Below are 12,977 nucleotides of genomic sequence, written 5' to 3' on the forward strand. Positions count from 1 at the left end.
TTTTATTCATTTCAGAGAGGAAGTGAGGGGGGAGTGAGAGATAGAAACATCAATGGTTACAGAGAATCAATGATTGGCTGTCTCCTACATGCCCTACACTGGGGACTGAGCTTGCAACCTCGGCATGTGTCCTGACCGGGAATCAAACTGTGATCTCCTGGTTCATGGGTTGAAGCTCAACCACTGAGCCATGCCGGGTGGGCCTCCACAATATTTTCTTGATACGCCTACCCTCTTCCCTGTACCTCTTTTTAACAATATAACTTCGACAAAGGAAGATACTCCTAAGCTGGGTTTTATATATAATTTATTAAACTATAAAATACTCTGAGATCTAATCACTGATATCAGATGAAAACTATTCACCTTGCCAAGGTCCAGCCATTTACCAATCCACACCCACAAGCATACTTTTCCTCAGTGCAGCTCTCAGCATGCACTCTTTTGGTTGGAACATTTATTCCCCACTGTCCAGCAGATACAATTCAAACTTCTTAAATATTAATTCTCTCTGGGGATCAGTCTTCTGCTTCAACTCATTCATCAGCTGAGTAACCTTGGGAAAGGTACTTTCCTTCTCTGAACTTCAGTCTCCGGTTTCATAAATGGATACTAACATCTATGGGCATCAAATATAGGCAATATAAAACATGCTAGGCAATCAATAACTGCTATTAATTTACTTATTATTATGTATTTAATTTTTTCACAAAGCAATCTGAATTATGAGCCATTCCTCAAAAAATATGCCCTCTTCCCCTAGCACTGTTATTAAAATTTAGACCAGTGCTATCTGACAGAATTTTCTGTGATGTCAGAAAAGCTCTATATCTATTGTCTAACATGCCTCTAACAACATGTAGCTATTCGGCACTTGGAATGTGGCTTAACAGAGAGAGTGAAACTTAATTTTATTTAATGTTGTCATTTAAATATAAATAGCCACATGTCTTTATTGGTTACCATATTAGGTAGCACTTATTTGTACTTTCCTTGAAAATCTACATGATTCCCTATAGAGAAAGGCCATTCTTTCCTGAGAAGCCATATTTTCTCAACCTTAGTGAACTCTTTGATCACTTCCACCAAAAAGCCTGGGATTTTTGTTTATTTGTTTGTTTGTTTATTATATGTGGGTTTTTGTGGTGTGACTTTTTAATGTTTAGTTTTGATGGGGGTTTTAGTTACGGAGACAATATCCACCTCTCTCCTAAGATAATTTGAATTATTTTTTCATCCTCAGAAAATATTTTATGTCTCTACCAAAACTTCTTGAACTGTGTTAAAATTATTTATTTACTTCCATGAATTGTCATTAAATTATTTTGAAGATAGGGTTTGAGTTTAATTTTTTTCTATCTGCATTGGCAGAGAAAGGCCCATATATAATAAAACTTAACAAAGACAGATATAAGGTAGAAATATAAGGAGGAAGGAAGGAAGGAAGGAAGGAAGGAAGGAAGGAAGGAAGAAAAAGGGTGACCTCTATGAAGGCTGGCATAGAGTATGTGTCACAAAAGAGTGCATTCACTCACAACTAGAGTGAACCAACATTGCTAATCAGGTTCCCAATTTTGAACAACTGTTACCTAATATTTTCCCTGAAGAGCCATCTAAATAATTATAATCAATAGACAACTGAATATAACGTTACCTTGGTTTTATTTATTTGGTGGAGAGATTATTATAAGGAAACAGGTGATCAATAGAAATAAAAAATATTTATTATTGTTATTTAAAAACTTCTGCTCATAAAACAGGTAAAATCTGATACTTCTCAGGAGGCCCTCAGTCAGGCTGTCACCAGAAAAATCATTGAAAATACTAGTAAATACAGTCTGCGTGCATCTTACAATTGCACCTTTTCCACTTACACTCTCTGAAACTGAATTTCTGTGAGTCAATTCTTTCCCCCACAGAAAGACCAATCTATCAAGTAGCTCCTCCCCCACAGGATATATGAGGATGAATGAACTTTCTCTTAAAATTCAATCAATAGCAGCCATGTAACATGTAAATGTTATGTTTCTATTATTACATTCTCAGGAGGCCCTCAGTCAGGCTGTCACCAAAAAAATCATTGAAAATACTAGAAAATACAGTCTGCATGCATCTTACAATTGCACCTTTTCCACTTATACTCTCTGGAACTGAATATCTGTGAGTCAATTCTTCCCCCACAGAAAGACCAATCTACCAAGCAGCTCCTCCCCCACAGGACATGTGGGGATGAATGAACTTTCTCTTAAAATTTAATCAATAGCAGCTATGTAACATGTAAATGTTATGTTTCTATTATTACTCACTGAACCCTAACCCAGATATCTTAAAGTTTCTCCAAAATCTTCATAGTAATGAACTCACTTAACAAAGTGTAGGTGTAGATATGAAAAGAACACCAGTATACAAAATAGGATGGAAGGATTCACTCCTTCGACAATAATTCACTAGATACATGCACAGAAGAATGACAGAAGTGGTATATTTATTTTTAAAATAGTCATAGTCATCACCTATAATGTTCTGACTAAGACTAGGCATAGGAGACATAAAGGATCTCTATATATAAAAGGTTAATATGCAAAGTGTCCCCTTGTGAGTTGGACTAGGAGAACAGGAGTTTGATCACTCACTATGATGTGCGCTGACCACTAGGGGGTGGTGCAGAATGAAGGAAGGCCCGGGCCAGCAGCCGGAAGGCCCTAATCTTCCCTGATCGCCAGCCAGGCCTAGGGACCCTACCCATGCATGTATTTTTTGTACCAGACCTCTAGTAACAAGATGAAATTCTTGAGCTTAAAGAGCTCATAGGCTAGTATGAAAAAAAGTGAATAATTTAAATGCAGTAGGATAAATATAAGCATTTGGGGTGAGGATGGAGGCAGTCATTTGATAAAATAAGGCACTGAAAGGATATTTAGGGGTTAAACTGTGAAGTATATGTGCTTGTATTATTATAAGCATAGGACAGGAGGTGATAATGATAGAGGGTTTTGAATATAATGTTCTATTCAGATGCAACAATATGTTCAAAGTCTTAGAAGGTGATATTCTGCCAGAGATAAAGAAAAAATGAATAAGAAACAAAGATAATTTCCTTGGGGAACTCCCAGTCTATTCCTTCTCTATGAATGGATGAATTAAACCATGACAAATTGAGTTCTATAATAGAGAATGAATAAAGTTCTAGGGGTCTAACACTCTTTGGAAAATCACAAAAAGTTTTACAGAAGATGGTAACATTTTATCTACATCTTCAACCTTCAGATTCCCTGCTCTCAAATGGATTCCTTTAGAAAGCTAGGCAAAGACCTTAATATTTCTAGTACACAAGTGTCCTAATATGATTTCAGAGTAGCTTGAAAATGAGCATGTGTTTCCAAAGTATGCAAAAGCCACTGTTGACCTAATGGAATGAGAAGTGATATATTCCTATTGATGTCTGCATCAAAAATGTGAATTTTTTTGAACCACAGAAATATAAAATATTATAGTATCAGAAGTCAGCCCTTTGGCTGAGTCACTCAACTGATACTTAATGCATACCTATTTCATCACAGGTATTTTGGACATAGGGCTAAAAACACATAAGTTGAAAAGGTAACACCCTCACCTCAAGGCTAACACAACTAGTGGGGAGAAAGTCATGAAGTAGAAAAGGATAAATAAGGTCCATGATAGGATATGCACAGGAGACTCAGGGGCACTGAATCAAGCTTTCTTGGAGTAGAGAAAGCATACTTGGGCAATTAGGTCCAAGAAAGGTTTCTGTAGGAGACACTAGCATAAAGGAACCTGAAATTCTGCAGGTAGCAGGTCACCAAATATGAGGTTTTAAGGAAATCTGTCATTTTCTTTTTTTAAATATATTTTATTGATTTTGCCATGATAGGAAATGCCCAGGAGACTCAGGGGCACTGAATCAGCTTTCTGGAGTAGAGAAAGCAGACTTGGGCAATTAGGTCCAAGAAAGTTTTCTGTAGGAGACACTAGCATAAAGGAACCTGAAATTCTGCAGGTAGCAGGTCACCAAATATGAGGTTGTAAAAGAAATCTGTCATTTTCCTTTCTTTAATATATTTTATTGATTTTTTACAGAGAGGAAGGGAGAGGGATAGACAGTTAGAAACATCGATGAGAGAGAAACATCGATCAGCTGCCTCCTACACACTCCCTACTGGGTATGTGCCTGCAACCAAGGTACATGCCCTTGACCAGAATCGAACCCGGGACCCTTGAGTCCTCAGGCTGACACTCTATCCACTGAGCCAAATCGGTTAGGGCTGTCATTTTCTACATTCAATATTTTGGTGTGAATATGGAGTCAGTAAGCCAGTGATCAAGGCCCAGGTAGGTGGTAAAATAGTCAAGACTCTGCCTGAAGCAAATATTGGTGGCCCTTCCCTTGAAGAAGATGATCCAGAGATTTACTCTGAGAGTCAGTGCCATACATGCCAGAGGAAGCAAAGCCTGCGACAATGGAAGAAAATCCTATTTATCGGCATGAACAATCCCCTCCATTCACTATTTCTCCTGAACCTTGGAGAAACGATCATTCAGAGACATTTTAATTTCTGGTGCTAAAGTATTCAATAGAACAGGAGACTGCTTAATTTGAGAGAGTCCTGGGTGATCATTTAAGTGTAATTAGAAATATAAAATTTTATCTGTATTAGTCCCCTAAAGACCATGAACAAAATGAGTAGATGACCTTAAGTTAGTGTTTATCCAAGACAAATGTTTCAGTACAGAGACTGCTCTGGGGTAATGTAAGACTATGGAAAGACACTGACTTGTAGAGCCACAGGCTTATCCTTAACTTTTAACCTAGAGAAAACTAATCTGTTCAAAAGTCACCTCATTTAAACTAAACATAATTAAATATAAACTTACACTGTAACAAAGAAACTAGTATTTTCTTCTGTACATTCATTTTCACATAAATTTTCAGAGCCATTCTATGATATAAATACATAAATATCTACCCATTTGTAGGTGTATACATGAGACAAATAAACCTCTGATAGACTAAATGACTTGTCCAAGAACATACAGATATGAAATAACAGAACTGAGATTTAAATCAAAATTTTTCTCTATCCAAAATCCAAATTGCCTCCCTAATCCAAAAGCCATCCTCCTAAAAATCAAAATCACTAGCAGTAATGTTTTTTGGAACAGGGATTCAAAGTAGAGTCATAATATAAAATATCACCAGCTTATCTTCTTAGGAAGTGATTGCTAATAATATTAAGGAAAATTAAAGTACCGAAATTATGTTACAAGATTAAAAATATATAAGTTAATGTTATCAGAGCAACTCCATACCAAAAATATGTTGCTTGGGCCTTAGGAAAAGTCTATTTCAATAAAAAATAAAAAATCAAAGTAATGGATCTCTTAGAAAAATCATCCAAAGTAATATCCCATAAATGGATATAACTAGATCCAATACAAAGAACCCCTTTAAAACCCAATCTTATTTTTAAAATCTATTCTCTGAAGCATTTGATCCCATGAACCACTTTCTCCTACTTGAAACCATCTCTGCCCTCTTGGAGACATCACATTCTTCATTCCCTCTTACCTCTTAGACCATTTGCTTTTACTTTCCTTATTTGGATTCCTTCTGCCTATTCCTCTCCCTTAGTGCATGTATTCTTAATTCTCTCTTGGTATATTGCTTATTAACAATGTATGATTTTGTTTCTTCTACTGCCAAAGTCTTACCCTATAGTGGCGTGCCTTTGTGATCCAAAGTCCTATCTCCAACCCAAAGCTAGAATTCCAGCTCCTCTCTCTGACTTACCATGCTGCACTCTTAAAACTCTTTCCAACAACATTCTGGTTCTAGACAAAATAACAGCAGGTTAAGAATTCCGCATGGGGTTCCTAAAACCTCATTGGATCATTAGTAGGTGATGAAAAAATCAGAAACCAGAAAAGACCGACCAAGTATGAGATAAGGGTCTCCTGAATTCATTGAGCCTAGACAGAGTTGGTAGATTTAAGTTTGTGTTTTCTTCAATTGACTCCCTCTTCTTAGCCATCCATCCATCCTCAGCTACAGTTTCTGTTTTAAGCGATTCTTTATCTCCCTTTACATCAAAATGCAGCTGTTGAACAAATTTCCCTTTGCTTAGCCTGTCTCTAATTCCCTGTTCTCATTTTTCAGCAAACCAATTTTCTCTTTACCGTCTGTCTTCTACAAATACATTTGAGAAATCCTTTCTTGCTGATTGAATTAGGCCAAGCAAATTAACACTCTGGTTTTTCTTCTTTCACTTCCACCTATCTCATAAAACTTTTTTCAGCATATTTGCCTTTGAATCTTCCCAATTCTATCACTGCAGAGCTGAAATTTTCTTTTAAGACACCCTATTTTTAAGACTTCTTTGTGGAGAGAGGCAGAGAAGAGAATCTCTCTTTAACTGTGGTATCAGCAAGCATGATTGTTTTTAGCTAAAGTTCAATGATTTTGCACTTTAATATCAGTGGTCTTCAGCCTTACCATAATTAAATACACGTCAGCATACTTGTTCATGAATTCATGCAAAAACCATTTATTGGACCTATAACATGCCAGAGACTATATTAGATCTTAGAGATGTTCAGGTGAACTACACATGAAAAAGTCCTCAAGAAGCTTATCCCATTGAGAAAAAAAAAATGTGAATACACTGTGTGATAATAAGTGTATTTGTTAATAATACAATTATATAGCAAAATCACATGAGAGCATACTAAGAGAAGTAGTTGGGCAGAGATGATATCTAGAAGAAGGAACACTTGATGTAGAACTTTCTGTGCAGATCAAAGATAAAAGTGCAATGAAGGCCAAGGAAGCAGCCCTTGTTAAGGCCACATATGTTTACAGTTGACCCTTTAGGGATGTCTGGCAGACTCAGCGTAATCCTCCTTTCTCTCGGAAATGTCTCCCTACTCTAGGATATTGACGCAGGTGTGAACTTCTAGAGCAGTGATGGCGAACCTTTTGAGCTCGGCATGTCAGCTTAACTCTGGTGCCATGTCACATATAGAAATTTTTTGATATTTGCAACCATAGTAAAACAAAGACTTATATTTTTGATATTTATTTTATATATTCAAATGCCATTTAACAAAGAAAAATCAACCAAAAAACTGAGTTCGTGTGTCACCTCTGACACACGTGTCATAGGTTCGCCATCACTGTTCTAGAGCCAAGTTTGTAGTTTAGGATCCACACCACACTCAGCTTTAACTTCTTGAGCTAGAAATACATATTTAAACTGAATTAGGAAAATACAATTTACTTCCTAAATATTTTGAATGTGGGACCTTAAGAAAGTGATTTCACTTTTCTTATGTGGCTGTAGCTTTAACACATGAAGTCAGTAGCTCAGAAATAACAGCAAAGCCCCATGATGCAGCCTGAGCTTGCAGGAGAGGGAAACAAAAACTAGACACAGAGAGTAAGCAAAAGAGAGAAGCACGGGTCCTCATCTCTTTGTAAATATACATTCTGGTCCTTTTCAACCCAGATGTAACCTAGCTTAAAGATTCTGGGGTATGTTATATTTCCTTAAAATAAATTTCCCTTTTGTGGCTTAAGCAGACCTAAGCTGGTTTTATTACTGGTAGCTAAGTTGTCCTTACTAATCAAGGAATGAACAGGTTTGAGCCAACCATTTCAAGCTCCCAAAGGCCAAAGATAGAACATGTACAGCAACAAAATAAATAAGGTAGCATTCTATTATAATCCAACGTATAAAATGAGTATTCCTAGGACCATGGTGCTATACATAGTATATTGATATATAAATGTGGCAAATGAGATAAATCCCCTTCACAGAGAAATTCAAAATAATCCTATATAATAAAAGCCTAATATGCTAAGTGTCCACTCGTCCGGTCATTCATTCAACCAATCAGAGCATAATATGCTAATGATATGATAAGGCTACTCAACCACTCACTATGACGTGCGCCGACCACCATGGGGCAGACAGTCAACAGCCTGACCAGTTGCTATGGCGTGCACTGACCAACACAAGGCAGACTCTCCAACTGGTAGGTTAGCTTGCTGTTGGGGTCCAGCCCATCGGGACTGAGCCAGGCAGACCGGACATGCCCTGGGGCCCTCCTATGGTCCCTCCCCAGCCAGCCAACCTCCCACGTTCCTCCCTGACCCCGATCGTGTACTGGTGGGGTCCGTCAGCCTGGCCTGCACCCTTTCGCAATCCAGGACCCCTTGGGGGATGTTGGAAAGCTGGTCTTGGCCCAATCTTTCAGGCCAGGCCTAGGGACCTCACTGGTGCACAAATTTGTGCACTGGGCCTCTAGTATATGTAAATTATGCTCCCTACAGAAAGTGGAACTCAGTCCTCCATTTACCCTGAGTATAGGTTAATGCAGTGACTCACTTCCAAAAACAGAGTATAGAAAAGGAAAATGAAAACTAATAACATTACAGTAGAGAAACCTGGCAGATACGACCTGAAACAACAGTCAAAGTTAACATCACAGTGACAATTCATGTTGATAGCATGTTGCCCTTCATATAACTTAATGACAAGAATATATCTGCACATACACACACACACACACACACACACACACACACACACACACCACTCAGAACTCCAGTCTGTTCATGAGGAAAAACATTAAATGAACCCAATCTAAAGGCATTCTACAACATACCTGACCAGTACTTCTCAAAATTCTCAAGATTTTACATACACACACACACACACACACACACAGAGACACACACACACACACACAGGAAAATATGCAGGAGTGTTACATACCCGAGATGACTAAGGAGACATGATGATTAAATGCAGTATGATGTTCTGGATGTGATCCTGGAACAGAAAAAAAGGACATTAGTGGAGAAACTGGGAAAATCTGCATGAAGTATAGAATTTAATTATTAGTAATGTACCAATATTTGTTTGTTGGTTTTGACAGATATTCCATGGTAATGTATAGAAAAAAAATGGCTGGGGATTTATGTAAACTCAATTATATCATTGCGAATTTTCTGTAAATCTAAGATTATTCAAAAGTAAAAAGTTAAAAAAAAGAAGATTATCCCAGCCTTGACAACATGGCTCAGTGGTTGAGCATTAACCTATAAACCAGGAGGTCATGGTTCAATTCCCGGTCAGGGAACATGCCCTGGTTTCAGGTTCGATCCTCAGTGCAGGAGGCAGCTGATCAATGATTCTCTCTCACCATTGATATTTCTCTCTCCATTCTCTCTCTCTCTCTCTCTCTCTCTCTCTCTCTCTCTCTCTCTCTCTCTCTCTCTCTCTCTCTCTCTCCCCTCCTCTGAGATCTATAAAAATAATATTTAAAAGTAAATAAATAAAAACACAAGGAAAACTTTAAAAAAATATATTATTCCAAAGTAAAAAGAATGCAGATATGCCTCTAGTGCAGAATTCATACAGGGCAGGGCTGCAAATATTGAGATCAAAGAAGTAAGTGAAGACCCCATTTTAGAGAATTGTCTTTCGATAAATGAGTGAAGCTATCAAGCCTGCCTTTCAGAAACGACGTTCTGCTGTCTTTGCATTAAATATCTTTCAGGGGCGGCCAGGCTTGGAGAAGAGAGCGCAGCTGCAGAGGCATCACAGAGTCCAGGTAAAAGATTTCAGGAACTAAATCAGGATGTCTGTTGATATGGCACTACCCACTGAGATCCCAGTAACAGCCAATTCACTCAACCAGACATGCGTAAAATCACAAAAAGCTATTCTTCAAAGGCCAGAGACACCTGATATACAGGGACTAACTCTATTACAGACTCTGAGACTGTATTACTGGTCCGAGATCATTCAGGAGGTTTAATTTTCTTTATTGATTTGTAAGAAGCATTTCAATTCACCTTTAAATATTCTTCCCCTCTTCCCTTTTACATTATAAAATTTCCATCAAAGGTCCTTAGGGCTTTCTATGGGTTCGTTCAAAATCAACTTCCTTTAATGTTTCTTCCACTTAGCATTTAAAGTCTAATAATATTGTGGTCACTGCCATTCCCTAAAGTCAAACCCATTATCATAGTTGGCTTTTTTCCTAGGATGCGCTTAGAATCGCAACTGACCGCAGCCTGGGAAGAGCAGTCAGGTCCCCCAGTGTAAATCTAAGAAACCCAGCCCTGTTCTCACACCCTCCCCTCTGTAGCTGGTCCCTGGGTGTTCTGATCAATATCTGAGTAATTAAAATTTCTCATGATCAAAGTTCTGACCTTTGCATTGGCCCTGCTTATCAGTAAAAACATGTCTTGATCTCCTTATCAAGGCTGCCTGGAGGTTTCTACAGCAGTATCTCTAAGCCCCTGCCTGCCTCCCTGTCCTTGACTTTGGTTCATGCTGGGCCTGCTGTGTCAGCCAAAATCATGTCGGAATTGCCCTTGACTGCCTCTGCTAATCCTCCACCAGCACCACCTCCCTTCCCTCCTCTGCAATGCTCCTCACAAACTTGCTCAACTACCTTTTAAATTGCCTGACATTTTGCTGGTTCAGATGTGAGTCTGGTTGGTTTTCCTTTTATGAATTTTTAAAAACATGAAATTCAAATCCAATAATCTAGTTTTACATGATTTTGGTCTCTATAAAGAAAATGTTTTTTTTTTCTTTATTCACAAAGATAGAGACAGTCTTCTCTTTGTGATGAGCATCATCATAACTCTGAGTGTCCACCTCCCTATCCTAAATAATAAAGAGGTAATATGCAAATTGATCATCATGCCCTCGCACAAGATGGCTGCCCCCACGTGGTCACAAGATGGCTGTGCTCATGTCATCACAAGATGGCTACCCCATGTCATCACAAGATGGCCACAACAAAATGGCCAAAAGGGCAGGGCAGTTGGGGGTGATCAGGCCAACAGGGGAGGGGAAAGAGAGGGGGGGGCAGTTGGGGGAGACCAGGCCAGCAGGGGAGGGCAATTAGGGGCAACTGGGCTAGCAGGGAAGGGCAGTTGGGGGCAACCAGGCCTGAAGGAGAGGGAAGGCAGTTGGGGTCAACTGGGCCAGAAGGGAAAGGAAGTTAGAGGTGATAGGGCTGGCAGGGGAGCAGTTAAGTGTTCATAAGGCTGGCAGGGGAGTGGTTAGGGGTGATCAGGCTGGCAGGCAGAAGCAGTTAAGGGTAACCAGGCAGGAAGGCAGGAGAGCAGTTGGGAGCCAGCAGTCCTGGATTGTGAGAGGGATGTCCAAATGCTGGTTTGGGCCCGATCCCTGTGGGATCCCTGTGGGATCCCAGTGGGATCGGGCCTAAACTGGCATTGGGCATCCCCTCAAGGGGTACCAGACTGGAGAGGGTGGAGGCTGGGCTGAGGGACACCCCCCACTGCATGAATTTTGTGCACCAGGCCTCTAGGGCATAAATAAAGTCTTCCTTCAATGCTGAAATTTATTTGACCCCTGTCAAGAGTTATTACATACAGGGGTGGGCAAAACTAGGCTTACAGCTGTTTGTATGGAAAACAATAATAATAGTCCTATATAATAAAAGAGAAACATGCAAATTAACCATCCCTCTGCTATGTTCAAGTCATGCCCACAAGCCACACCCACAAGCCAAACAGGAGCAAGTATGCAAATTGACCCAACTAAGATGGCAAAAATACGGAGGAGCTGGAGCAAGCAGGAGGCTTGGTTGCCCCAATGATGGAGGAAGCCAAGCTTCCCACCTGCCTTGGCAGCTCTGAGCTCCACTCAAAGCAACAAAGTTTCAATTATAGAAGATGAATAAATCCCAGATACCTGCTTTCAGCGGGCCATGGCCAGGAAGCTGGAGCGAGCAGGAGGCGTGGGTTGCTCCTGGCCATGGAGGAAGCCACACTTCCCTGGCACCCACCCTGGCCAGCTCTGAGCTCCTCTCAATCCAGTCTGTAAACAGCCATCAGCCCCTAACCCAGGCTGGTCAGGCACCCCAACGGGACCCCCACCCTGATCCAGGACACCCTTCAGGGCAAACCAGCCGGCCCACCCATGCACCTGGCCTCTATCCTATATAGTAAAAGGGTAATATGCAAATTGACTCTAACAGCAGAACCACTGGGAATGACTGGTCACTATGACACACACTGACCACCAGGGGGCAGATGCTCAATGCAGGAGCTGTCCCCTGGTGGTCAGTGCGCTCCCAAGGGGGAGCTCTGCTCAGCCACAAGCCAGGCTGATGCCTGCCAATACAGCGGTGGTGGTGGGAGCCTCTCCCGCCTCCTCAGCAGCGCTAAGGATGTCTGACTGCAGCTTAAATCTGCTCCCAACTGGCAAGTGGACATTCCCCAAGAGCTGCCGGGCTGCCAGAGAGATGTCTGATTGCCATCTTAGGCCCAATCCCCCAGGGAACGGGTCTAAGCCAGCAGGTGGTCATCCCCTGAGCAGTCCCAGACTGTGAGAGGGCACAGGCCGGGCTGAGGGACACCCCCGCCCCCCGGAGTGCACAAATTTTTGTGCACTGGGCCTCTAGTACTATTATAATTCTCTAATTCCAAACACCAACTCCCTGCATCTGTCGCTCATGCTTCCTACTGTGCTTATGCTCCTCCTGCCAGGATTCACTCCCCACCCTAAAGCCCTATCAGTGCATCAAGATTCAGCTTAGGTACCATCTTCTCTCTGGAGCCTTACCCAGTGCCACCACACCCCTCTCCCAGGGCTGCAGTAGGTCTCCGCTCCTCCTCTGTATCTGAAGAGTGTCTTACACCTATCCCCCGCTCATAACTTACACGAATGAAATAATCTCCATAAGTTAAAATTAACTGTTGTAATTAATATTTATTGAGTCCTTAACATTACATCAGGCACTATTCTAAGCATCTTCCACTATTAATCTCCTTTACTCTTCATAACAGTCATATTAGGTAGATTGTGTATTATTCCCATTTAACAGATTAAGACTTGGAGTCACTGAGGGGTAACCTGCCTCAATTAACATAATTAGTAAGTGGACAGAATTCAAACCCAGGCATGTTA

Source organism: Myotis davidii, unplaced genomic scaffold (genome assembly GCF_000327345.1).
Source record: "Myotis davidii unplaced genomic scaffold, ASM32734v1 scaffold576, whole genome shotgun sequence".
Lineage (NCBI taxonomy): Eukaryota > Metazoa > Chordata > Mammalia > Chiroptera > Vespertilionidae > Myotis > Myotis davidii.